The sequence below is a fragment of the Cinclus cinclus genome, chromosome 14 (assembly GCF_963662255.1).
Source record: "Cinclus cinclus chromosome 14, bCinCin1.1, whole genome shotgun sequence".
NCBI classification, from domain to species: domain Eukaryota; kingdom Metazoa; phylum Chordata; class Aves; order Passeriformes; family Cinclidae; genus Cinclus; species Cinclus cinclus.
In genome coordinates this window covers 17,136,777-17,163,881 of record NC_085059.1, presented here as the reverse complement: position 1 = coordinate 17,163,881, position 27,105 = coordinate 17,136,777, and positions in this window count along the sequence as shown.

Here is a 27,105-nt window from a genome sequence, read left to right as displayed (position 1 = left end):
CACCTTTTCAGGACATGGTCATCATGGAACCATTACCCCCAGAGCTGCCCCTTGGGACAGGGCTGCAGGTGACTCTCTCAGGGATACTGGACACTGCAGCATCCTGGGAATGTGCTCCAGGGCCCCAACAGAGACAACACCCCTGGGCTGCACAGGCTGCAGAGAACCCAAAGTGGGAGCAGGACATGCAACCTCTGTGAAGAGGCCCTGTCAAGGCTCAAGCTTTACCTCGTGTAGCCACACATTCACCTTCAAACTCAGACTTAAAGCAAGTGCTGAGCCTGAACAAAGGTTATTTTACCTCAGCAAAGTCCCAAAAGTGTCTCAAAGAGAGGGGAGCTATCATCCCCCACCACCAGGCACTGCTGCCAGGGGCCCAGCAGCTTTATTGGGAGGCTCCATCCTGTTTAGAAAACGAGAGATGCTCTTGGGTTTCTTTCCCTGCTCTCTCTCAGAACCTGGCACATTTTATTCCTTCTGACTGAACAAGGTTGCCCATGATTGTAAATCATCCTGGTGATATCTTTGGAAAGTTGTCTCATTTATGCCCATGACCTCATAGCCTCCTGATACCTTTACTTACATCAGGACTTCTTCCACAGCAGGGCAGTTTATTGTCATACTCCTGAGACCAGAGGGGCAGAGGAAAAGGACCTACAGGCACTCACATCTGAGATGTAAAAAATATGGGTTTCAAACAAGTATAAACAAATGAGAATGTGAATGCTGAGAGGACAAGATTGCCCAGCTCTGAGTTTCTGCAGAGGCTCTTTTATTTACTGAACATCTATGTGTATACGAATATTCAGCCCTTGATAGAGCAAAGAGCTGGTTTTGATACTAACAGCAAAAATATTTGCTGTAAATGTCATGACACGCCTTGTCCATAATATGATTTTTTCCAGATGGTTATTTTTTTCAAATAACTGAATGGAAAAATATGTCTTAAGACAAGTACACATAAAAATAATTCTTTTTCCTATTATTGTTTCTTTTTTTTTCTTTCTTTCTTTCTACATTTGTAAAAGTGCTGCTGCTTGCCATGGGATGATATGCTGGGAGAGCACATACATCCTGACATCTGATTAATCATGAAAAGAGGTGGGTGTGTAATCCTTAAATGACAGGGCAGCTGATCAGGAACCATTTTATTACATGAAATACAAAGGTGTACATTATTTCCACCCTCTTCCAGGTAGTTTCTAAGACCAAAACATTTCACTCAGTGAGTGGTAGGTTGGCTTTGACTCCCAGAAAGCCCATACCTCTTTTGTTAGTAGGGACCCAAACCTGCTTCTGGATCCAGAATGATCTCAGATGGCAGTCCCACCCAATACAGCAGCTGGATGATCCTCTCGATCCTGATCTTGATTTATTTGGTGTCAGTGAGGTTGTGCCAGATGTGGTACACCTCTCCTGTAAACAACATCCCACTCTGCAGTGTGTTTGTTTCCCATGGAGAAGTGAAGCCAGTTGAGCTCTGCCCACACAATCTGGAGCTGGAAAGAAGCTTATCCAAGACAGGACAGGACAGACTCCTGCATAGCAATGGCACCAGCTTGGGAAGATTCCTCCTGACAAGCATCATGCCATGCTTTCTACTTGCTCAGGCTTTTTGCTATTCATATTCCTGAGAGGCACAGTCACCTGGCAAGCCGGGGGGTGAAGGCATAGGATTTTTGTGATAGAGTGTAGTAAAGAGTCCCATGCAGTAGTTGGAAGGTGGAAAGGGAATAAGAAGCTCTGGGCTGTTCAGAAGGAAAATGAGGGGCAGATCCAGGCCAGGAAGCTTTTCCTCTTGTTCTGCAGACATCCAGCTTCTCTGAGGGCTCAACAGTTTTTGTCTAGCAGCTCCCATCAGCTGGTAGTAGACAAACTACTAATTTCTTCCCTGCCCAGCTGTCTGCTAGTAGGGCAAGTAGGGCAAGAGGTGTGGGCCCCACGAATGGAAAAGCTGCTGCAGGTACAGTCTGGGTTTATGGATTAACTCCATGTGTGATGCTGAGTGACAGCCTTCCCCAGCCAGGAGTGGGGGTGTTGGCTGAAGGGATCAGTTACCACCAACTGCAGATTGACTTTCTAGCTTGTGTCCCAAATATGCATCTTACAGCTCAGTTCTGGCAAGGTGATGAGCAGCTTTGGCTTGGGCAGGAGTTAAGAGCACTTGGCATTTTGAAGAAAAATGCCCTTAATGCAAACCAGTTAGTGAAGTATGAGCCCAGCAATTTTTCTTCTGTGAAAAAAAAAAAAATTTGGAAAGGGGATAGAAGGGCAAAGTTCAGAGTGGTTTCACATTCCCACAATAACAACGAAGCCCAGCTCTTTCCCAAACACTTGCACATTTCCTTAGAAACAGGTGACAGACATCTGCAAGGCTGAGTTCAGCGTTGGAACAGCCCAGCCTCCCTTCCTTGGTTGTGGGTGTTCTGCTCTTGCAAGACTGAGAGAGATTCAGCTTAAATATTTCCAGACAATGCTGCAATTTATTTTAAGTATAATAAGGGTCATTCTTCACTGAAAGAATATAATATTTTTTTCTGTGTGAAAGCAAGAAGACATGGGGAAGCAGTAGATAGCAGGACTTCCACCCACCCAAGTCACAGTTAAGCAGCTTTCTCATGTCCTCACATCTTGGGTATCACCCTCGGGCCAGTAATCTCAGCACCAGCCACCAAATAACACAGGATTCTGTCCTTGTGCTACTCCATATTCCCTAGGGGAAAGGTTCTCTGGGAGTCAGATGCTTTCCCTGATCCTGATCACAAAACAAACTATGGGTGTCTCATCAGTTGTGTTAGGAAAGAAAAGTGTGAAGAACAAAAGGGATTAAAATTATCATCCAGCAGCAATGTAAACATAAATAACCTGGCCTGCTGAGGCTCAGGCCAAATAACCACCATGAGCAGCTTCCCAGTTTTCTTCTGGGCACCCTAAATGACCCTGCAGTCTGGTGGGACAACACTAGTCCTCCTGGTTTCCTACCTCTCAATAGGCTGATTAGGGATGGCAAGAAGAGCAGGGATAGAGGGATTCAGACCCCTCATCATCACCATCCCCCAAAGAATGAAAATACAAGAGAGGAGAAGCATCAGCTGTCCTTAGGGAAACAGAGGCTTCTTCCACCTGTGGAGAAAAGAGGGAGGATCACCCATTAGTCACTTCATCTCTCTGTTTCTGTTTTCCCAGTGTAAAACACGACCAATAATACCTTCTTTGCAATGTACAGAGCAAGACACTGTATTTAGGTGGGTGATGTTACTGCAGAAAAGAGCTACAGGGCCTTTGAAGCACTCCCTGTCCATCCCAAATTCTAGATTTGAAGTTCTGGCTTAAATCTTGACCAACTCCAGAGAAAATAAAATCCATTTTAGATCAAGTGGGTAAAAAGCCAAGACTCAATCACAATACCTGCCTGCCAATAAAAAAGCTTTTCTTTCTATGAATCTGATACACATTCAATTGTTTCTAATGTTTTATTCAGGAAATGTTTCCGTTGGAAAGTATCATTACTTAGAGAGAAAAATAAAAATACCGTAGATGGTTTTAAGCTCTACATCTGTGGAAATCTCATTAGGTAGTTTTAGATGTACTGGCATCTGGAAAAAATCATCCTTCTAAACAGAAAAATATGTCATAAATGTCATAATGGGGTGTTGGAGAAGCACATGAAATTAGTTTGGTTCTTTAACTCAGCATCTCTGGCCGGAATCATTAAAAAGAAAATACTTGTATAAAGCATTAAACAATTTTTGTCAGAGTTTGGCTGTATGGACCAACCTGGAGTCTGAAGAGCACTGAATACCTGATTTAAAGATGTAAAACTCTGGAGAGCTACAACAGGTTGGAGCCAACCCAAACATTCAGAGAAGGTGAGTGCAAGTACAGAGAACCTCACAGCCTGGAAGGCTGTTTTAGCATCAGGCAGGAGCTCTGCTCTCACCCCTGAACTGTTCTAAGTCTCTGAGGGACATCGCTGCCCTCTCCTCACTCACTGCATGTTTGCATCACTGAAGATCCCAGCATCACCTTCAGAGAAGCCCTACTTAGCAGACAGGTGTTGAAGGATCTCAGCCTCCCTTGGGGTGGACAGAAGTAGGAAACACTCGTGAGTTGGTGGATTGGGACTGTCTTCAGCCCCTCAGGGATCTTCTCTGCTGGGCTGCAGTGTCCTGCACAGAGCAGGCAGGGCTGCACAGGACACAAATGAGGAACACACAGAGCTCTGGGTGCCCCTGAGCACAGGGGCAGAGCAGGAGAGCTGTGGACATCTCATTTATCTCCAGCTCCTGGGAGAGCTGCTCATCTCCTGCAGTGCTTTTAGGCTCTGTCTCAGTCAAGCTTAGTCACTAATCTGGGGTGGGAATGAGCACAAGGCTTCCTTCAGATGCCACATCCCCAGCACCAGCCATCCCTGAAGAACCTGGGAGCTCAGTGAGGTGTTCTTCAGTGCCCTCTAAAGGCCCCTCTCCTCGAGCTGACTCACAGTCACGCTGAGAAAATGCCCTTGGAGCATCCTCAACCTGTCCCCAGGCAACTTCCAGCCCTCCTAGGTATGTAGAGCCACAAGTATTTTTGCAGGAATGGCTACAGAAACCAAAAGCTGTTTGCTGATGGGAGATGCTTCACTTCTGGCTGCAACAATCCCTTGGTGCTGATTGCTGCTTTGTTATTGCAGACTATCTCATCAAAATTAATGTGGGTGTTAAACACCAGCCCTCCAGGCCTTCACAAGGTGCACACCAAGAAGGTATAAAGCAACTGGAGACACAATTTCCATGGGAAGAGCGCAAGCCATGATCAGAACTGGTCATTAAAAATCCTGTGGCAATCTCCTCAACAGAACATTCGATCCATTGTCCCAAATCTAATCATTACACTCTGCCCTCTGCCCATTTAGCATCCTTCTAGTGTTTCAATTGGGGATGGTATTGCAGTGCATTTCCTGACCTGAATAGTTTAACGGATCATAATTGTCTCATGGTTACTTCATGCTCCCGCAGTCGGTTTGTTGTATCCATCTGTTTTCTTTTTCTTCCATGCAAACTGTAAGGTCTTTGGGGCCAATGGCTGCCACTGAGCCCTGTGTTAATACAGCACCGAGCACAGGGGGGCCCGATTTTAGGTTCAGCAGCAGAACAACCCATAATTAATAAATGGTGGCTCGTCTGTTCCAAGCAGAAAAGCGGTGCAGCAATCTGTCAGGGTATAGAGGAGGAGGGTGTGACCTCTCCCATCAGGCCCATGTCCCTGGGGATTCTCCTGATCATCCTCATTTTCTTTGGAAAAGTTATGGTGCCGATCAGTTTTTTGTGCATTCAGTTTCACTCCAGCCCAGGAACAGATGGTGGCACAAAAGAGGAGTGACTTAAAATCACTTTGTCCTGTTCTCCCCCTCCACCTGCTCCTAATCACAAGCCATCCATACATTTAAATACCAAACAAGAGGAAGGAAAGAGCTTGTGTGCAACAGAAATACCAAACGATGTTTGCATTAGAAAAAAACAACTTAGACATGCCTTTCAGCCCCTAGCAGCAGTCCCCATGGAAAATAATGTTAAAATAAACAAAAACCAACAATTCCTCTCTGACTGATGATTTTATAATATGGTTGGTACCGCCAAATGCATCCAGCCCTCCCTCCCACACCCCTGCTCTCCACTGAGAGCTGTCCCTCTCTTTTAAGGGTGTCTCTTCACCCACTGACATGTGCACATGAATTCAGTTTCTTAATGATCTTTAAGCATGATTAAGAACAAAAGAAATCCTAATAATGATATAAGCCTATTAAAGGATGACAATGATAAATCATTAATAATGATGCAGAATGGGAAGAAATGTGCATTTAGCACTGCATGTAGAAAGAAGCAGGATGATGTATTTTTATTGAATGAGGATGATGAAGTATCCCCCAGTCTATTAGAAACCAAACAAGATGTTAAACAACATTTATCAGGAAGTTGTCTCAAAATGTACACCTAGAAAACTTGAAGCCAAAAGTCCTGTAAGACCTGGCCAAGGTGTTGTCAGCATTATTTTGGAATACAGTTTGAAAACAATTGTCTTTCCAAAGACTGGTGCATGACTGGTTTGTGTCTCTCCTCTCCCCAGCTTGGCTCTAGCTTGTGCAGCTCTGCCATGCATTCCAGGGCAGGGATAGAAGTAGGCTGGAAGATCCTCATGTCACTACATAGAAAGAAAAAGAAGAGTTTTTCAGCAGGCACTAAAATCAGTTGTGGACACGGAGGCTACATCTAATGTCACACACATTAACTCTGGGCCTGTGATCCTAAGCCATGTTTCTCCTCTGTGCCCTATCCATGCCCCAGACCCCTCAGGAGAGGCTTCACACATTCACACAACAATCACACAGGATTGTTGGGATGCCTGAAACAAGAAACTGCCATGCTGTTGCATTTGTGCTATTCAATGGAAAATTGCCTTAATCAGGGACACTTTGACTCCTAAGCTGGGATGTGAGGAACTGTAAATCAGCATAGTCCCCCTGCTTCAAGCAGACTTACAGGATTTTTGTCAGTGCTGGAATTTGCCACTTCGTTACAGAGCTCCTTCAGCAACAGCCTACCCTGAACGAGGCCCCATGGCCAGCGAGCAGAGGTAGCAATTTTCTCTTCATCGTGGTAAATAGCAAACTCACAGACATTATTTTAACCAGCTCTAAGTGCACAGGAAGGCTCTGTGCAGATTGGTGTGTATTAACAAGGAGCACACTCATATCACTCTGCTAAGTATTTTTGGGTGGCCGGTCAAGCATAGCTGCCTTTCAAACTGCCTCAGAAGGAGAAATATTAATAAACTCCCTGCAGCACGCAGATTTGATTGAATTTCTCATGGATCATAGCCCGCCTGCAGCAGGGTGGCATACCTGTCAAGCTAAGACATTGTTCCATAATTGTTCCTGATGCATTGTGTGCTAATTACCATTGCTGAAAATAATCTCCAAAGATTATGGCAGGCATCATAAATAACAAGCCAGCGGTTCGACACTGCATTATGACAAGGCCTCAATCGCTCTTATCTTCTACTGGAGTGGAGCCTATGCATTAGCTTTACTAATGAATCTTTTTCATTTGTACAAGTGATGTTTCCATTTGACAATGACATGAACATAAAGTGGAGGTTAATTTACTCCATTCCGAGAGGTTCATTATTTAACCTGACGTTGAGGACAAAACAATGTAGCCTAATAGATGGCAAATAGAAATTAGTTGTGATGAATTTTGCCATTTAACACTCTCAGAGGCGGCACACAGAACGAGAGGATGAGTTTGCTTCGGTGGCAAAACCTCTTTATTTCCATGGTTCTGGGAGGGGGAAAAAAAAAAAAAACAACCAAAAAAAGATTCTCCCAGAATCCCCCTGCACCTTGTAAAACACGATGGATTTACACAGACATAAAAACTGCTGGTAACTAATGGCCCAACGTTGTCATTGTGTCAATTTTTATCAGATTAGTTGGCATTAACACTGTATCACCGATTGCCTTACAAGCCAAGCTGCTGTGAATTGGATTGGATTCAGGTAGCTATTAGAATTGCCAATTTAAACACTCGGGGCTTATCTCAGCTTTAAGCCATTGACAAAAAGGTTTGGTCACTTCCCCGACATCTTCTGACATGTGTGCTCAGGGCGGGTGCTCAGCATCCAGTGGCTGCCTGCACTCATCCCTCTAGGCCTTCAAATGTATCTATTCAACATTAATTTAACATCATCCAATGTGGTTTGAATCAAGCAAATATTTCCCTTGTTTATTGCACACGCTCATTGTGCTGTTTCGAGGAGGTTTATTAATAGTTTGCAATAAATTTGCTAAACAATTTGCAATAAATTATGCAGTCGTATTTATAGCAGTGACACATTTTAGAGGACAAAAGTTGACCTTTCCCATGCCTCAAAGAGAGAAGGGGCAGGGTGTATCCATTACAGCCCAGCCTTTAGTGGGCTCATATCCTGGTTCCTTCATCTCACACAGAAGATAAAATGTATCTGCTCTAAAGCTCATTTAATTTATTTACAAACAAAAGGACAAACTCTGTGGGACACTGTGAATGCTGCTGGGCTGGGTTCCGATGGGCCACAGGAACTGAAACCTTCAGGGTCTCTTCAGAGGTGTTTGCAGGACAAGGAACCCTTTGGATTTGGGGATTACTGGTTTTGTTTAGTTTTGTAAGGGTTTTTCTGTTTGGGTTTTGTTGGTTTTTTTTCATTCATAGCTTGACAAAAAGCAACATCTTGAGAGGAAACACTCCAATTTCAACAGTACTGCGTTTTCCAACAACAACAGAAATGTTCCATTAATTACTTCCAAAGCACATCTAATATTTAGTCAGTGAGAGACGTGGTGACGAGTCTGGGGGTTTCTCCAGTTCTCCCCTGACCCCATCTCACCTCCTGCTCTCAGCTGTTACCTGGCTCCCTGTCACAGACACTTCCAGCCCTTCTCTTCTGGACCACCAAAGAAAGGGAAGTTACAGGGAGGGACACACACAAGTGGAAAGTGCAGCTTCTCACTGCCATCTCTGGAGGTGGCTCACAGCAAACCTCCCCTCTGCCCTCAGCTCCAGGGTTTGCATCCCTCTGTCCTGGGGCCATCCTCCTCCATCCTCCCCACTCACATACAGCTGGGAATACAGAGCGGAAAGAAAAAAAATACTCCTCCTTATTTTTCCATATTTTTCCAAACATCAGGGCAGCTCAGGTTAAGTCTGTCCTGACAGAGCATCACGGGATCCTCAGTGACCACATGTGGTCAGGAAGCAGTTTTCACACAGAAATGACAAGTGCCTCTCAAAAGAGAGGCAATTTTTCCTGTCAGGAGAGATCATTTTCTTGGGGGTGACTCAGAATGTGAAGACTACCACCCCAAAAGCAGAGCCTGTCGAGGGAGCCAGTGGGATAATGATCTCATTCTTGGAGAGAGGAAGCACAGTGGTGAGGAAGAAAGAGCATCGTTCTAGGAACAACCTGGGCAGCAGTTTGACTATGGCTCGTTTCTATAGCATATTATTACAGCATTACATTCATAGTCAAGGGTCAGCTGCCATTTCCTGGGGTTTATAACTTGCCTGTTTTAATTAACATCAGGCTCAAAGTTGGTAGGGAGGCGGGGTCAGCCCAGATGTTAATGTTATTCCAAAAGTGCCTTATATCAGTGGTGTTATTTAAAATATATTAAACAGGGAACATCTAGAGATGTGCCATTTCCAGGGTTGTATTTTAGATAAATCAAAAAGACCAGGCTTTGTTTTGGGAGACCACAATACAGGACAGACCTTGTGCCTCTATGAGCAGCTCACACCCTAGAGACAGGAAGAGTCTGTTCACTGCTGTCCACCGGGAGCTCCTCTGGACAGGATCAGCCAGGAAAGGGGAACAAGCACCCCAGGTGTCCTGTCCAGGTTGGCCTGAGGTCCCAGCAGGGCTGATATGCTCTCAGATGAAGTGGTTTATGAACTCAGTAGCACACTTTCACTCACCAGGAGAAATGGTTTCTCGCTGTTATTGTGCCCAAGGAGCTCTGCCCCATAAAAATCGAGCTCTCGTCTTGATTTTCCACTGTCCCCTGCCCTCATTAACCTGTGCAGTGAAGAGCTGGCTCTTCAGACAGGCAATAATGCTTTAAAGAGTTGCCCTAAATATGTGTTCCCCAATTGCTAGGATGCTTTTGGTGGTACTGAGGGTGCAGTAGCACACAAATGCAGTTCCAGCACAGGGCTCACTGACACGTGCACAGTATTTGCTCACGGACACAGGGCTCTTGGCTGCCTGTGTGCAGGCTGTGGAGGGGATCTCTGCTGAGCACACAAAGTTCTGTGCTCGTGGCACCAACATTTCCAATGGAGGGACCAGGACTTGGCACCACCCTTTTAGAAACCCCTCTAACAGCTGATGATTCAAGTGGTTGCTATTGAAAGAAGTTGTCTTCACTATTCTGGATGTAGGTGGTTGTGGGCAGTGCTGAAGCTCTTTTTCTCGAGTTAGAGCCTGCAGGGATTCTACCTTAACTCTGAATGCCAGCACTGTTGTGCACATCGACAAGTTCCTGTTGGTTCAACCCAGATTCCTGAGTTCCCCAAGCCCATGTTGCATTCTAAAGATTCACCTGAGTCAGGCTGATTTATAATCTCTCTTGCTCCATGCACTGCTCTGTGAACTCAAAAGCTCTTGTAGATTCATGAACAATTTCAGTCTTCTCACTAAAAGTGTCACTTCCCAAATCAGCACATCTGCTTAACAAGCCCCCACCCCTGGATCACACCTCACTTGTTCATCTATGAGGGTCCATCTTTAAGACAGGACCTGGTGCTGTCCTCATTATACAGACACAGAGTTAGGTGTGAAGGGAATACAGAACTTGCCTGAGATGATGCTGGGAATCTTTAGCAGAAGAACACAAGACTGATAATTTCTTGGGCTCTGAACAATTGGTCACCCTTCCCCAAGGTATGGGCTCTTCCTAAAGACTGATACTTTCTGCTTTTGGCTGTGGAGGGGGCATGGAGGAAGCAGCTCACAAAATAGTCCTGGCTTGCACACTGCCTGTCACAGCTAACAAGAAAGAGAATCAGATGTTTAGCCTGTGGGGACTATTCCCAAAGGACATAGAAATTATAATGAAGAGAAGGAAATCTATTTCCAGTTGTCTTAAAATTATTCTGCAAAGGGTTATCTCTCTGGTAGGACAAAAAGTTAAAAATCCATACATCAGAGAGGACTAAAAAGCATCAGTTACGTGATGCTTTGAGCTAAGGACTGGGCTGCCCCATCCCCAGCCTCCTTCCTTTTCTGTATAAATTAAGAGAGAAGTGTCATATCATCAGTCTTGCTACATTTGAATGCCCAGGACTGCACGTTTAGGGACGTAGCTGGTACAATAGCTTTTTCCTTTGTGCTAAAGCTACCAGAAGTGCCCCAGGCAAAAAGTGACATTTCTCCAATGCTAACAGAGAAAAATGCTAACAAGCTAATTTTGCCTGTTTTGCTTTAATTTTGATTAGGGACCCACTGGCTACAGGTAAAATCTCGGTGTGATCGAGCTGCAAGTGTGCTGTTTGCTTTGCCTTCACTCATTAGTGAACAGCAGGAGCAAATGCAGTGGGTAAGTTGATTACAGCTCTTGGCTCCTTTCACAGGCAAGTGGTGAATTCCTGAGGACCACATTCCACCTAGGTGTTATATCCCCTGGTGTCCCACACTGCAGTCACACACACCCTGAAATCATGGTTAGAGCATCCCACTGGTCTGGGGCTGAGGGGTGTGATTGTTTTGTTTGGGTTTGGGGCTTGTTTCTCACACAGAAACTTGATAACTTCACCAACTCTTTCCTGGATGTATTTTTACTGTGTTTACCTCCAGAAACAGCAACATTTGATCATGTGTTGAGAAGCTGCATGTTGCCTTGTAAACTCAGAAATTATTTTCAGGTGTATTTTTTTTCTCTCAGAAAATTAAGAGGCCTCTGTAGCAAACACCCAGATATAAAGTATTTATGGAGTCCTCCTCTTTTTGTTTCTTGGAAACACAAAAGCCTCTTCTGCCTGCTCACATTGGTGGGACTCAACCAGTGATTTGAAAAGGAATTGAACGTCTATAGCACAAGGCATCAGACAGATGAGGGCACGTTTAGCAAAGGAGGACAAGGACATCACTGAGCCTGCTCCCACCACCTGCAGGCATTGCTGAATGGGTCAGTGCTAGCAAGATTTTCCTGTATTTTCCTTTGGTGCATTTTCCAAAGGGTCACATCTCCCTTACAGAGGGAGAATGTGGAATGGCAGTGGATGTTTCTACAAGCCAGAAGTAAAGGTGGAAACAAGGAGCATTGGTGGCATATGTATCATAAAACTGAAAAAGAAATGTAGCTTAGAATTTGTTGTTCCTGGAGTTGAAAATACTGCAAGTAAAAAGAAGAAATCTAAACATCTGCTGTAAAGAGACACTGGAGAAATAGCTTTGTATTAATGTGGGTGGTGCATCATCCCCCACTGCACACAAAATGACACCAGAGTCCCTGTGGCCATCCCTTACCTTGGGTCTCATGCCATAACTCTGTGGAACACTTGGATGTCAGGAGAAGGGTTACCCTTTGAGCAAAAATTATACTTGCTGCCAGAGCAGCACAAGCAGAGGGAGGCTTGGATGGGCTTTTAGTCCAAAACTGGCCCCATCAAGCTGTGCCCTTGTCTTGCCACTCAGATCTGTTTCATCCTTTTCCTTCCATCCTGTTCCTTCCTCATCTTCACTCTCAGGATCTGAGATGCATCACAAGCCTGCACCCCATAAGAGGAGAGAGCTGTGGGTTTTCTGAGCCCAAAAAAAGCTTTGACTTTTTTGTTTAATGTCAGGGGTTATTTTCTAGCTGGTAAAATTTATAAGCTGTTCCCAAGATCCGGAGATGCAGATTCAATAAAGGCAGACAAAAGATTTGAGGTTATATTCTTCAGAGGGGAGCCTCTTTTGTTTGGTTGGTTTGTTTTTACTCAAAGGGCATTTTTAATTTGTTCCTCAGTTAGCTGTTTCCAAATATATTTGTCTTTGCCATCTTCCTCTTTCCCTGCCTCTCTGGTTCTGATTTTCACAGCCATTAGTAAACACATCACAAGTGGGATCTCCTCTCTAGGATTTATGTTTGGAGTTAAAAATTAATTTCCATCACAGAAAAGAGGATGAAGGGAAAATGTGCAAGACAAGGGGGAAAAGATAATAAAAATAATAAGTAATGGAGAAATCACAGAGATATTTGGATGAGACTGAAGAGTTTCCTTAGCTTATTGGGAGACCCCTGATGCCATAGCCTGGCTTAGAGTCAGTGTTCAAAAACATGTTGTTCTCAATTTATTAATTTAAATATAGAGAGGATAAAAATTTAAAATCCATATGAATCTGACTATTAAAACTATATGACACAAAAATTGCATATGAATGAAATTGTTGATGCTTGCCAGAAGCAATGGTTGCTCACACAAACTGCTGGGACATCCTGTAATTGTCTGGTGAAATTCAACCCCAAATTGTCAGAGCTCAGCGCAGACAGGCTGGCATGTGTTTGAATTTGCCTTCTAGCAGATTAGTTTGCATTAGCATTTCCCAGGCACACATGAACATTAACTTACATGGCTCAAGGATGTTTAAATAGATAGAAATTCAGGTAAACCAGCTCAGGTGCTGTATGCGACAAGAGCTGTAGGCTGGATCGGGGGGGGACTGCTCCCCATCACCTCCAAGCTCCTTCTTTTCCCCCTCTTGTAGGTATGGCAGCTGGATCATCTGCATGACCACATCCTGGTGAAGCTATTCATTAAATAAATGCACTGGAGTGTATTTATTTATTAATTACTTAGTGTATTTATCTAGTGTTAATATAGTAAAGTAGCCTTTACTAAGTTAGTTCACTTAGGCAAAACCAGCTCTAAGGATCCCCCATACAAAACGCTGAAGATTGCACAGGGAAACAGCCAAACCTGGAGATCCAGGAGATGGCAACATGCTCAGCCAGCAAAACTGCAGCCAGCAGAGACTGTGTGATCACAGCTTTCTGCCCTGGGGCAGGAAGGGCTTGTCCTTGCCCAAACTCCTGATTTTCCTTGCCCAAACTCTTGATTTCCATCAATATAAGTGAACACTGAAAAGCTGTAAACTTTCCATGCAGTCATTCTCAATTTATGGCATCAGGAGGGAATAAACATCATACATTTTCTACATTAGATCTGCCCTGAGCTGAGCAGGATTTATTTTATTTAGACCACACATTGTGTGGTGTATTTGTAAAGCAGAGTACTCTGAAACAAGAGTTCTGCTTGGGGAGGTCTCAGCTGAGCCATATATTGAACACACTTTGGCGAGCTGGTGAATGTCAGCCAAATCTGGAAGTGGCACAAGAAGCTGGTCAAGAGGATGGAAAATGGGGTAGGAAAGCTGGGACAGAGTGGGCAGGAGCCTGGAAGTCCTGCAGATTGTAGAACAGCATCTTCCCAGCATCCCCCTGGCACGCCATGAGTCACTCCTGAGGCTCCACGCTGAGTTATCGCCATTTAGAGTGGCATTTCCTTTCAGACTGCACAAAGCAAAGGAGCCATATTAGTAAATTTATTGAGTATTTCATTAGATCAATATGGAGTATGATTTAGGAGCCTCTGCTCAGGCTCTTTAAATCTATTTAATCAAACCAATTAATAAAAAAAATCTAGAAAGTTGAAGCATATCCTGTAAGGTGCATCGTAAATATACTCCCTTACTTAGGCTTTTGATCTCAGCCAGGTAATTAACGGCTTTGCTTAAGTTCAAGTCATTCCCTCATGGCTGCTCGTGGTCATAAAGCCCTGGGGCTATGCATAGCTCATGGATTTATTATGTTTTTTTCCAGTTGCAAAAGCTTTTCTAGTTCAGTTTCCTTTTTCCCTCCCCTCCTTTAATTCCAGCAATGTAGACTTCTGTGGCTCCCCATCCCAGTTACAACTGCAGCGCTTTGTGCAACAACAGGATGGAAAGCAGGGCCCTTTTGTCTTCTTCCGGATTTTGGGAGACCTTAAATGCATCTGAAGCCTGGATATCCCTCCCAACAGTTTTGTTTAATCATCCTCAGTGAGGCATCAGCTTCACTTCAGGAGAGATGAGACAAACCCAGAAGGACAAGGGCCTTCTTCTCCCTTCCATATCCAAAAGCAACGAGGTGGGAATATATTTCTCTGTGGGGTAAAGAGGCTCAATTCTTCAGCTAGAAATCTCTCAGCTGTTTAGACAAGAATGGAGGAAGCTGGAGGGAGACAAAATTTGTGTCCATCACAGCAGGGATGCATAATAAGCTGAAGAGAGAGGGAGATTGTGAACACATTTCTTCCCAGAGTCTTTAAAGTCAAGATAGCAGCTTTATCTTGCTTTACAATCAAGGAAATCCGGGCTCTGGGGGAGAGAGACAAGGGACAGATGAATGGGTTTCCTCTAAACAAACGTAATATATATCAGAGTCAGAAGAACATTGGTCATAACTCTTGGACAGTGCCCCAGAACAAAATAAATAATAAGGAGTGCTGGGCTCACCTCAGGGGCTGCTTGGAACAGGAGAGCTGAGCATGGACTCACTGCAGACAGGGAGTTCCTCTCTTCTTTCTGCTCACAGTAGGCATCTGGTTTTACCTGAACAGTTATGGGAGGTGGGGGGGAGAGGGACAACAACAACTGACCCACTTTTTAAATACAACTCCCTAGAAGAACAGCATATCTTTCCTAATGAGTGTCTGCTTAACTTTCCACAGGTATGTGAACATCACAGGAAATATCCTGATGTATTCCAGGTGATGAAAAGTCCTACATAAAATGCCAAAGGTCCTCCTGCTACTGGGGATCAGGTTTGTTTGGTAAAATAGTGTAAGAGAAGGATGGATCACTGTGGGAGAAGTTTACATTTTCTCAGTGTGCTTAATTGGTGTGACAGGAATAAAACTGCTGTGCAGCAGGGAGAGGGAGATGTCCACTGGTTACCCAGCTCTACCAGAAGCTTTAGGATGAGTCAGTCTGACCTTTGACTGCTTAAGTAGGAGTCCACAGATGGACCAAAGCCTTAACATGAACCCTAAACAAGGGCATAGATCATAGCCTTGTTTCAGTTTACAGTTTGGGCTTTCCACTGCATGAGCATCAGTGTGGCAGTGAAAGGAGCAGAGAAGACCATCCCTTCCTGAGAACATTTACAAGCACAAAGACCCAATCACAAATCCTTTGAAGGTAGCAAAAGTCCTTCCATCTACTGCAGCTGACCTTGGATCCAGCCCTGGGCTCATGCCTGGATGATTCACTGGTGAGGGCTTTTTTGACTACAGCAAAGATGAAAGAACATGCTGTTCTCAGAGCAGGTTTGGGACCATGCTGATCACACCCTTCTATTTTATTTTCAAGAAGCCATGGGCCAGACAGAGTCCATTTACTTTAATGTCTATTCAGCCCTCCTGGAATCAGAGCAAAGGCATTATCAAATATTCCTTATTGCCAGAGGGTTTCTAAAGTGGCCAGGCCCCAGAATGGGGCTCTTCCCTGCTAACCCCCTCTGTGTTCCCAGGGTTTGGGGTGGCTGTGGTCACTGGAGCTGCCACCAGTGAGGTCCCGTTCTCACTCAAACCATGTTCAGCTACTGGGGGGGCGGGAAGGCGAAGGGACTTCTGAAAGCAGGAAAACAAATCCATAGCTAGTAAATTATATATAGCTCTTATCCCACAATTAGTTTGTAATTCTGAAGGACTGCAGACAGTCAGACTCCTGTGTAATAATCCCCAAGATCAGATTCACATTGAATTGAAGGACTTTGAAGAAAGATAGGCAACAAAAATTAGGCCAGGATCTATACCAGTTTACACTAGTAAAAGCTCTGTCCCTAGAAGGGGTTTTAGCAAAAATCTGAGGCCTTTTCTTCAGTTAGTTTTTTGTTTGCATAAATTCTCTTCCCTTTAGGATGTTTTCTCTGTCTTAAACCCCGATTCTTCTTCATTACTATTTCACTGTTGGCCATAGCGGAGTTACTCCTAATTTACACTGCTGTAAGATACTGTCAGAAAACAGACATCACTGTGGGAAAAAAGATGCATATTTCCAGTCTGAATAATTAAAAATAGACATTGAAAACAATGTGTGCTTTATATATCACATCATATATATATGTATATATATATATATATATATATATATATACGTATATATAACATTGCAAAATAGGTGGTAGTTGAATTTATCCATTCATCATAAATATTGATTACTTGCATATAAGTGATAAATCAAAATGCAGTAATCACTAAATCAAAGATTTATATGAGTAAAGAGCAGCAAAGCAATTAATCAGTTCCATGTACAACCAATGATTAATTAGGTTCCAGTCTGAAAGTATAGAGGCTGGTTTACAATTAAGACTGTTACAGATAGGCTTTATTTTTTTTTTTTCTTAAACATCCTGTTCTTGAAAAGGAGATAAGTTGACCCCAAACAAACAATGCTCTGAGAAGGATCAGATGATGCAGTTGTGTGTTTACATTCAGGGCTCTCAGTTCCTAGAAGCACAGATCACAGCAGGCGGAAGCAGTAAAAATTGCTAAAATCTCATACGCAGACCCTTCACTCTGCCTGGGCTTGCTCTGCTCCGCAGCTTGGAATAGACACCCACCCCAAAGCAATGTGATTTGGGAGCTGAAGCCATCAGGAAGTCTCTTTTGGGGCATCACAGATCCTGGTGGCTGTGTCTGACCAGCATCTGCTAAAGACCCAACACAGACGTGGGGTCCTTCTGACGCCCAGACACAGCAGCTTTGCACAGGCAGGGGGGAAAGCTGCAAACACCTCCAGGTGCCCCAGACCTTCCCATTGCAGAGGAATTGTGTCCTGCTGAGCCCCAGACCAGCTGCAGCATCCCAGCAGAGGGCCCTGGTGACAGGGACAGGCACAGCTCTGCACTCAAAGTCACAGTGAGCAGATACCGACAGGGTTATCACAACTCCCTGATCTAGATCACAGCAGAAACTTTTGGTGTGTCCCCTACCACGCTTTGACATGATCCATGCAGGATTCAGGTTTGATTCTCCAGCACTGCTGCAGCCCACTTGAAGCTCTGGAGCTGACATGGAATCAGCTGTGCAGCTCAGCAGAGCTGGCACAAGACAAATATTTGTTCCCAAATTCTCCTACCAGTAAGAGCTTCTCCTTATGCCAGCCAGCTGTTTGGCAAGAGCTGTTTCCTGCTCTTATTCATTGTGATGCCTCAGCCAGGCCAATGCTTGTGCCTGGGAGAGAGCAGCAGCAGCACCATGTGATGTCTATTTTATCCTGCTCCCTTCTCCCAGAGAGCTGAAGAACAGACCTGGGAGCAGCTAAAAACCATAGAAGAGCAGCAGGACATGCTACCTTGGCTCAGGGTGCACCCTTAGTTCAGAAAGAGGAAGCTCCAGTTCATGGAAAATGCTCTTTCTGTGGTTTTCTGCAGCATCACTGCAACGTAAATCCAGCTGGGTGTTGGCAGTGACCACCACACATCTGCATAACAGCTGTGCCAAACTGTACCTGTGCCACTGCTCAGACACACGTGAGCAAGTCAGACCTGAAAAGGAAGCTCTCAAGGAAGGAAAACCACCTTGTGCCAGAGAAACCAGTTTTCTTCCTGGTCACTTTTTTGGTTTTTTCATTTCACATGAGTAATTTTTAGGGTGCTGGCTGTGCCTCCCTTCCCTGGGAGAGGACATGATAGGGATGTGGATATACAGATGTCTCCAAGAACTCTGTATTTCGGCTGAGAGGCTCTAGCTACAGCCTCCTTCACCCAGACACTGCAAATTACTTTTTTTTTATGATGTGCATATTGAAAATGCAGAGGTCATGAGTCTGCAGCCACACCTGGGCACCTTCCCAAGGCTCTCTGCATGTCCAGCTAAGCCAGGTGAGAGCTGTGGGGCTGTGTGGGCAGTGACAAGTTCTCAGGTAATTAGTTTACTCATCCAGAAAATGAGGCTAAGGGTTACCCAGAAAATCCAGATTAAAAAAAAACAAACCAGTATTTTTTAGGAAAAAGTCCAAGCACGTTGTTTGACATTTTCAAAATGAAATGTAACAGCTCTGTATTTCAGCTGGAAGGTTTTTTGAGACCAAATTTGCTCAAATGCAAGCTTTTTATATATAGATGTATACCCTTTTTAAAAACAGAACAAAACAACATGTTTTGCATAATTCAAAGTGATAGTTTTCAGAAGAGACGACAGTGGGGAGAGTTATTTCACAAGAAAACCTGCTTTGTGTTGTCTTAAAATGGTGAGCAAGCTGAAAAATTAATTATGCACACATCTCTGAAGCACAAATTGCATGGTGCAGCCTGGGCCCAGGCAGAGGTACCTTAGAGGTCTCTCCTGGCCAACAACTGGTGTTTGATCTTGCTTCAGCTCTGAATATACAAACTGGACGAGGTGTGAGAGCATCGTGTGGCTAATGGTGGGTGCTCTGCACAGAGGCAGGATCCTTCCTGCAGAGCAGTGCCTGCAAATGCTCTTTTTGACCTTGTTTTGCCTCAGCGCCTGCATTACTCACTCTGAATTTGGCTGTGTACTCCTTGCTCTCAAGCCTCTTGTCTCAACTTATTTGTGTTAAGGGTAGGACACCTGGACAAAATAACCAAAGCAATGCCAAAGCTGTAACCCAAGCCTGAGTGCTCTGAAAACTGCAGGGAAAAAAAAAGGAGCACGTTTTTGGTGGGGAGAGAGGGAGAGGAAAGGGGGAACTGGGATAAGGAATCAGCTAATTAGCCTCATCTACATTTCAGCTACATGGTTCACAGGTACTAAATCATTCCTGACATATTTGGGTTGCCATTTATTACCAAAATTATTCAATGTGAATTTTGCCATTTAGGATGTGTTAAGAAAAATACTTATGCCTTCAGAGTGACTCCAGCTCTGATCCCTTCTGACATAACAGCACCAGTGGGCCCCAGTTTAAGTGCAGGCATCCCTGCCCACAGTAGCAGGCCAGGCACACAGCTGGATGCACAGCTGGATGGACAGGACAGCAGGACTGGGTTCAGCTCGAGAGACCAAAGTGCTCAAAATTTATTTCCTAGGCAAAAACCCCATATCTCCACCAACCCCCACAAAGCTACAAATTAATACCTCCCGCTCTGATAATCTCAGCTTTGAGTGGAGCCTTCCTGAGATGTATTGGAGATTTTGCATGCCTAAAGACTTAAAACTTGGTCTTGAAACTGTATAATCACAATGGAAACACAGCCCCACGCCAAAGGATACACACAAGTATGTGTACACACACATGCTGCACATGACTGTTACATGGCCTTATATTTTTAGTTAACTCTTCATTGTTCATTGATGGGTTGTCCACATTGTGCTGACTTGCAGCTCTACCCCACTAAAAAAAACCCAAAAAAACAATACATTAACCCAAACCCACTCAGCAGAAAAGTCCTCCTGAGTGGGAAGATATAGAAAGATGAGTGTTTAAGCCATTTCCTTGCAGCCTGTTGCCCTCCTGAGCCTCTTGATCCAGCTCTGTTGGGGTCCTCTCCTAGCCCTTCCTCTTTACTCTGCATTTTAAATCCCAGCCCTGTGAAATCCTCTGATCCTTTCAGGTAAGATCACTAACTTGAATTATCACCCCCTAAACTCCACTCCAAGCCCTAACACTTGTGGATGGCAGCATCACCAGTGCAGGGAGACTTGAGCTGGTTCATGTGAGCCAGACCTGGAGATGGCACAGCTCCAGCCTGTATTTGCAGCAGGTTGTGGCTCTGCTCAGGTCACCACTCAGCTGGCACTGCAGCCTCTGAGCTTCAGGACAAACAGCTTTTCTCTGTCCTGCTGCGCTCTCATTGTTCTTCTAAAGGTGGGTGACACTCAGCATACCTGTATAACTCTGTGTTTACATCTGTAGGTCCCCATTTAATAACTTTAAGACGTAGTGGTTCATTTCAAGGAAAATTTGACTCAGAAACCAAGGTTCTCTGAGAGGAAGTGCACACAGGTTTTGTGAAAATAGATTATTGATAAGGGAAACTGCTTTTATTAATGCCTACTATAGAGGAAATTATATCAAACTCACACTTTATTAGACATTAGAGAGTCAATGTAGAAAAGAAATGTTGGAATCCCAGCTCATCAGTCCTTTGTTCATGGAAAAAATTTCCTAATCTGGATTCAGTTTGTTCTGGGTCACCGCAGCCAAAGATAACTCTAAAAAAACCACAGTTGCCTGTACATTCTCTTATAAATCAATTAAAGCCCACCTTAAATTTGAGATGATGTTCCCCACATTAGTGACAGGCTGAAGATGAGTTTTAATAATATATTTTTAGCTGGCCAGCTCCTCTGCCACTGAAAGTCAGCATGAGTCCACAGTGCAAAAAAAAAAAAAATAGCTGATTTCCACCACTTTACTCATTATTGTTGAGAGCATGTTCATTCCTGTGTCTCTGAGTTCAAAGAGGAAAACAAAAATAGCATTTTTCATTATAAAAAGTCAAAGTGGGAGGGGTTAGTTGGCAAGCTTTTTCCAGTGAATGGGTCTTGCTTTTGCAACTGGCTTCCAGCTGAGTCCAAGGCAGTCTGAATTTGACTTTAAGACAATCTGCTGAGCTACTTTCCCAGGCATTTGAAACAGATGAGATGTAACAGCAGTTTTTTTTTTTCCCTTAGCCAGGGCCAGTTTCCTATCAGAGGTGCAAATTCAGATTTATCTACTACACAAAGCTTAATAAAAAACACCCTTTCCCCCTCCCCCAGTCACTGGTTATCATAAACAAATCCCTCAGCAGAAGCTAAAAAGAAGATACTTTGAGGTTAAAAGCAGCCTTTAAAAGAAAATGATGTTGTACATCATCCCAAAATTTAATATGACTTTATGCACAATAGTAATGTGCCTGGTAATGCAAAGATTTTTCTAAAGTAGCTTAATAACAATCCAATATTCTCTTCCTTAAAAAATGAAAATGTATGTCAAAAAGGGATCTAATGTAGCTGCATCTTGTATCCATTGATGGAGAGAGCTGATTTACATAGATAGCATTTAACATACTATCATCATTATCCTATCAGTCTTCTGTCTAATCTGGAAGCCTTGAGACAGAGTTCTCAATGTTCTCTGAGGTAAAAAAATACCAACCAAAATTATGGTAAAGAGGAAGAAAAAAAATCAGTGAGGGACAGATGAATATCAGATCAGATGAGATAAAAAATGGGACTTTTTTTTTTTTTAGCCAGCAAAGAATGAGCTTAAACTGCTGAAAAGTGGGTAAAACAAATAATGTTTAAGACAGTACCACAATGATGAGGGATAAAAGAGAGAATTATGTTAATGGTCAGGCCTGCACGTGCTTGCGGAGACTGCTCTTAGATTGCTTGTGATGGCTTGAAGGATGCAGATGGATAGTGCAGATCTCTGGAACCCAGGCAGTGTACAGTATTCATTTCCCTTCCCTCTTACCCTCTTTTGCATGAATTTAATGCTTGTGGAGGATGTAAACAACTGGAGGAGACCTTCTACTGTGAGCAGGATGGACCCACAAGTAAACCTACACAAGGTGAGCCTGTCTGAAATGAGATTTTTTTGCTTCTCTCTGTTTGGACCAAGTTTGCATTAAATTGCTCATCGTCAACACAAGTGTGTGGTTATGGCAATATCTCCTACCCCTTTGCTCTCTCTTACTTTCAGTCTTTCTTTAAACCCAGCAAACTTAGTGCTTGTCCCATTCCCAGCCCTGGTGTGTCCCCTCCTGCTGCAAAGGGCTGCCCCATGCCCCCCAGGTGCCCTGTCCAGAGACACATCCAGGTCTGCAGGTACAGCCACACTTCCCAGCCACGCCACAGGGCTGAGGTTTTCAGAGAGGAAGGGAAGTAATATCACTTCTGTTTGTCCAAAACCCTTTTCTTTTGAAAACTTAAGGGCAACTAAGCAGGTGGCAGCTCAGAAAGGCATATGAGGAGACTGGGACAGGGCTCAGGTCAGCAGGTTAGGGCATCAAAAACAACAGAAGAGAGCTGGCAGCCAAGGAAACAGCGCGGGCTCCCGTGTGAGGTGACATTACGGCCTCGTGGCTGCCTTTGCTGCACTCTGCACCTTTAAACTCTTATTGAGGGGGCTTGACTGTAGCCACATGAGCCAGGCCTAATGCAGGGACGTGCCCAGGAGCCACCCAGACTGCACTGTCCTCCCTATGCAGCCCTGTTGTGGGGTGGCATCTCCTCACCCCTCTGTGCACAGCCTGGACGCAGGGCAGGAGGGCACAGAGCTGTAGGGCTGCAGCATCCCAGGAACATGATGCTCCTGCCTTGGGTCCATGCTGGAGGCATGGCTGGCCAGACCTTTTCCACCCCTTCCTGCACTGAGCAGGATGAGGAACCTGTCTGTGTCTGACCCCACAGCATTAGAGGACACGGAGTTTCCTTGGAGTCTTATAGGGGCCATTATAGCCCAGCCACTGGGCCATCCTCTCCCACCAATCCTTTGGCTCCTGCCCACTTGTCTGTCTGTTGGAGAGATTGGTTGCCTCAGTCAAAACTAAACAACTCTCATGACGTAAGGATGTGGTCACCCTCTTTGTCTGAGAAGGCATAGCAGGAATTCCTCCAGTGGAAGAGCTCCAGGCACTGATCCGAATCTGCCTCCAGTGAGTTCAGCAGCTTTCAACATCATACCAGGCCCTTCAGGAAGAAAAACAAGCAACACCTCTAGCAGAAAACAAGGATTTACCTTTGCATCCCATCCACCTCTCCCAGGAACCAAAACTATCCCAGCTCACAGGGGAGCAATGCACAAATTCCCAAGGGATCCCCAGAGTGAGCACAGGAACACAGAGAAGTGGAGCAACCCTTGGCTCTGTCTGTGCCACACACGTCCCCATCTCATGTGGCTCTAAGTCCTCATCCAGTGCTGCATCTGCCCCTGCACAGAAGCCAGTATGACGCGATATAAAGCCTAGTCTAGTCACTGCACCTCATTATGAGGAAGAATAGAACAAATTTTCCCCTTACATGGACACAGAGAGCCAAAGCCATGCAGCTACTGCCAGAGTTCCCCTGTGGTTGCAACTATAGGGCACCCAGCAGGGATTTAATCCTGTTGTAAGCAGCATTATCTTCAGATCAGATATTTGTTCTGGGCTTCACAGGGTTAGCAGTAGGGATCAGTCCTGCCCCCAAAACCTAGTGGCTTTCAAGGTGGAACGTGATCATTTTATTAAAGGGATTATGCACCATTGTTTGTTTGCAACCACAAAGCACCGGACTCAGTGACTCGGGAGGTGCCTTCCAGTCTTTTGCTGCTGTGTTGCTAATTGAAAGAAAAGCTGTTGGTGCCCTGTCCTCGACATTTATCATACACAGATCCCTTAGAGATATTGCAGTTTCTGCAGGAGCCCAAGGATCCTGGGACAACAAACTCTATTTAGAATTTCTAACTCATATATACCTGTCTCAGTTTCTACTTTTCTTAGAAGGAAAAAAACCCTGGGATCATAAAAGAGTGAGGTGTGACATTATTTTTCATAAATACATCTTGCTTTGACTTCTTGATACTGTCCTTTTCAGGCACATGAATGCTGATCACCAGAGCTCAAAGCAGCACACAGGAGGCAAAATGGCAGAGATCCAAACTATGAAGAGTCACTCTCTTCACGCCTACCCTAGACCAGGTTTAAAAATTATCTCCTAGAAAACAGGTTCCCCAAAGTGAATTGCCTGGAGCAGATGAGACAAAAAAAAAAAAAATGAGAGCAGAAATTGTAGCAAACATTTTCCAACCAAACGTGGGGTTAAATGGCCTTAATGAAACTTTGAAAATAAGTTTTCTTGAGGAGAAATAGAAATATATTCATCTTACTACCTTTTGGATGAGCATGTACTGCTCTGTGCAGCTTAAGCTGTTTACCTTCACTGTGGTCTGAGGGACTGGGAGATAAAAAGCTGCTGGGTACCACATCCACTAGTGCCATGTGGGCTCGTGTGATTTAGAAGCAAGACTGAGGTTGCAGAGCAAAACTTTCAGCCCAGGGAAGCAATGATCACATCATCTCACCCCCCTCAAACAGGGAAGAAATGGAAGGATTTTCATTTAAAGGAGTTCATCTGGGAAAGATAGAAAATAAATCTTCTTCTTAAATACAATAACTGAGAATGCCCTGATCCTGGAGACAGACATCTAAGCAGATGCAAAAGACTCGTTGAAGACAAGCATTAGTGTTTGCAAGATAAAGCCTTTATTGATACTTAAAGTTCCATCAGTTTAACTAAATGTATTTTTAAAACTCATTTAGTGAAAACATGCAAAACCCTTGGGCAGACACTCTAAAATTGTTTTAATGGTTTTAAATTGAATTGGCTTCATGATTCCTTACTAAATTAGACTGTGCTAACTTTAAATTGTTCTGCAAGTAGCCACACAGTATACTGTGCACAAGAAAAACTGAGCCAAGTTTTCAATGCAATTTCAGTCAAACCACCTTAGATATAAGTGTGGAAAAAGCTTTAAACACAGGAAGATCATTAAAGAGAGGATGGAGACACAGCATCTGACTAAACATATGGAACAAACTGAACCCTGTCTGCTGAGACACAGCATTAAACTTCTAAAAACTCATTTATTTGCTTTCTTAATTGTTCTGTACAATTAAGTACTCAGTTGACTACTGATAAATGGTTTTCTAGAGTAAATCTCTGCAGCTCTCATACTCATTGGAGTTTACTGGCTTCGACATTCCAGGAGACTTCAGAAGAACTTTTTAACTTTTTTTTTTTTTTTTTGGTTCCTCCATGACTTTCTGAGACAGAAAGCAAAGAGGTGACAATAACATGGCAGCACCCAGAGACAGCAATGACAGCTCCACAGACTATGATACTGAAAGAGTGACAAGTATTTCTAAAGGCTGCTTTGACAACTTATACTGGAGTTTTCCTTTAAGTTACAATCATTCTTCTGAGGCAGTGAAATTGGTGCCTGGAGGATCTGAGAATGAAGAAATAAACTAGTGTAAATTTTGCAGTACCTTACAGTGTTCGTGGAGCATCAGTTATATCTATAATGCCCTGTCCTACACCTGCCAAAGTTGCCTCAACTTCGCTGTGCCATGGTACTGCAGATTATTTAATAAAGCTCCTGCTCTGCTCCTGACCACTGCAAGGCAGCAAACAGCGAGTAGGTGTGGGGTGATGGCCTGGGCTGCCTCACTGGTACCTGTCCTGCTCCTTGGTGTCACCCCCAGGCCTTCTCACGACCTTCCCAAGGTCTGATCATGGGACTGTTGTTGCCTTCCCTGCTCCAGGCACTCCTGGTTGCCAGGAGGGATCACTGGATCAGTGTCATTGTCACCAGCAGCTTGAGGTTTGCCCCCTGCCCTCTGTGCAGTGATGAGGTTCTGTGGCCATTCTGCTGGACAGTCCCTTCCCCAGAGCCCAGCAAGGAAGGGAAGGGACACCTGAGTCCCTGAGGACTGGCTCTGCTGGGATGGCACTGGCCACCACTGCTGTGTGTGAGTTATACCTTGAACAGCTGAGGTGTTTAAACCAGTGAAATCCAGGTTCACACTCCTGTCCCAGCAATGCTCCAAGCAGAAAACAGTTTCCTACTGCACTCTCCATTCAGAATTTAGCCTGAAGTTTCAGCCTAACCCTTGAAATTTGCTTTCACCTGCCCAGTGAAATGATTGCTTGCCTAAATAATTCAGTTGCTGTCAGCTTTATCAGCTGGACACCAGGTTATTATTGTTTAGAGGGCAGCAAATCATTCCATGGGGAAGAGAGAATCATCTGTGAGCTGCAAAAGCTGGCAGCCAGACAAACACCAAGATGTCAGGGAACTTCTGGGCCTGATGTGCTTGGCTTACACAGTTTGGTCCCTTCCACCAGAAGGCCAACATCCTTAATTTTGTGTTTTCCCTGGAATGGGGAAATTCCTTCTTTTCCAGGCCAATCAACAGAAATTCACTGAGATTTATGGCTTTGATGAGTGAAATTTTCAGCCTTGAATCTACAGACTGATGCTTTAAATACATTATAAAGATTATCAGCAATGTATCAAGGTGTCTTTGCAGGATGGTATAAACTTCTACTGCACTACTTATTGCCATAAACCATACTCCCAGGTTTTTATTTATATGCGCATTAGCTCAACATGATTGGATCTGTAGCCAGCCCTGTGGACTGGAGTAATTTATATATATCAATAAAGGTCTCCAGCCAGCCACTGGGTGCTCTGAGGGGAACAGTAGTTCCATTTAAGACATTAGGAACTGGAGAAATTGAAAATAACTCTCTATTTAGAAGCCAAGAAGTAAGACAGCAGGCAACAGAGGTCCCAGCACAGCAAGGCTATACTAAAGAGATTGTTAAAATGTCATTTCACTTACATATAAGCCCCAGAAAAAAAAAAAAAATTAACCCTTTCCATCCCATACTTGCTGCAAAAAATACTTGAAACTAAAACATACTCTTCAAACCTAAAGTGTTTTAAATAATCTCGGGGGATATGACCATAAAACTTTGAGCGACATGTTCAAAGAATTCAGGGGAGTTTACTTGCAAAATTAGTTTTAAAAAAAGACAGAAAATCTCATTACCTTTGCATTTG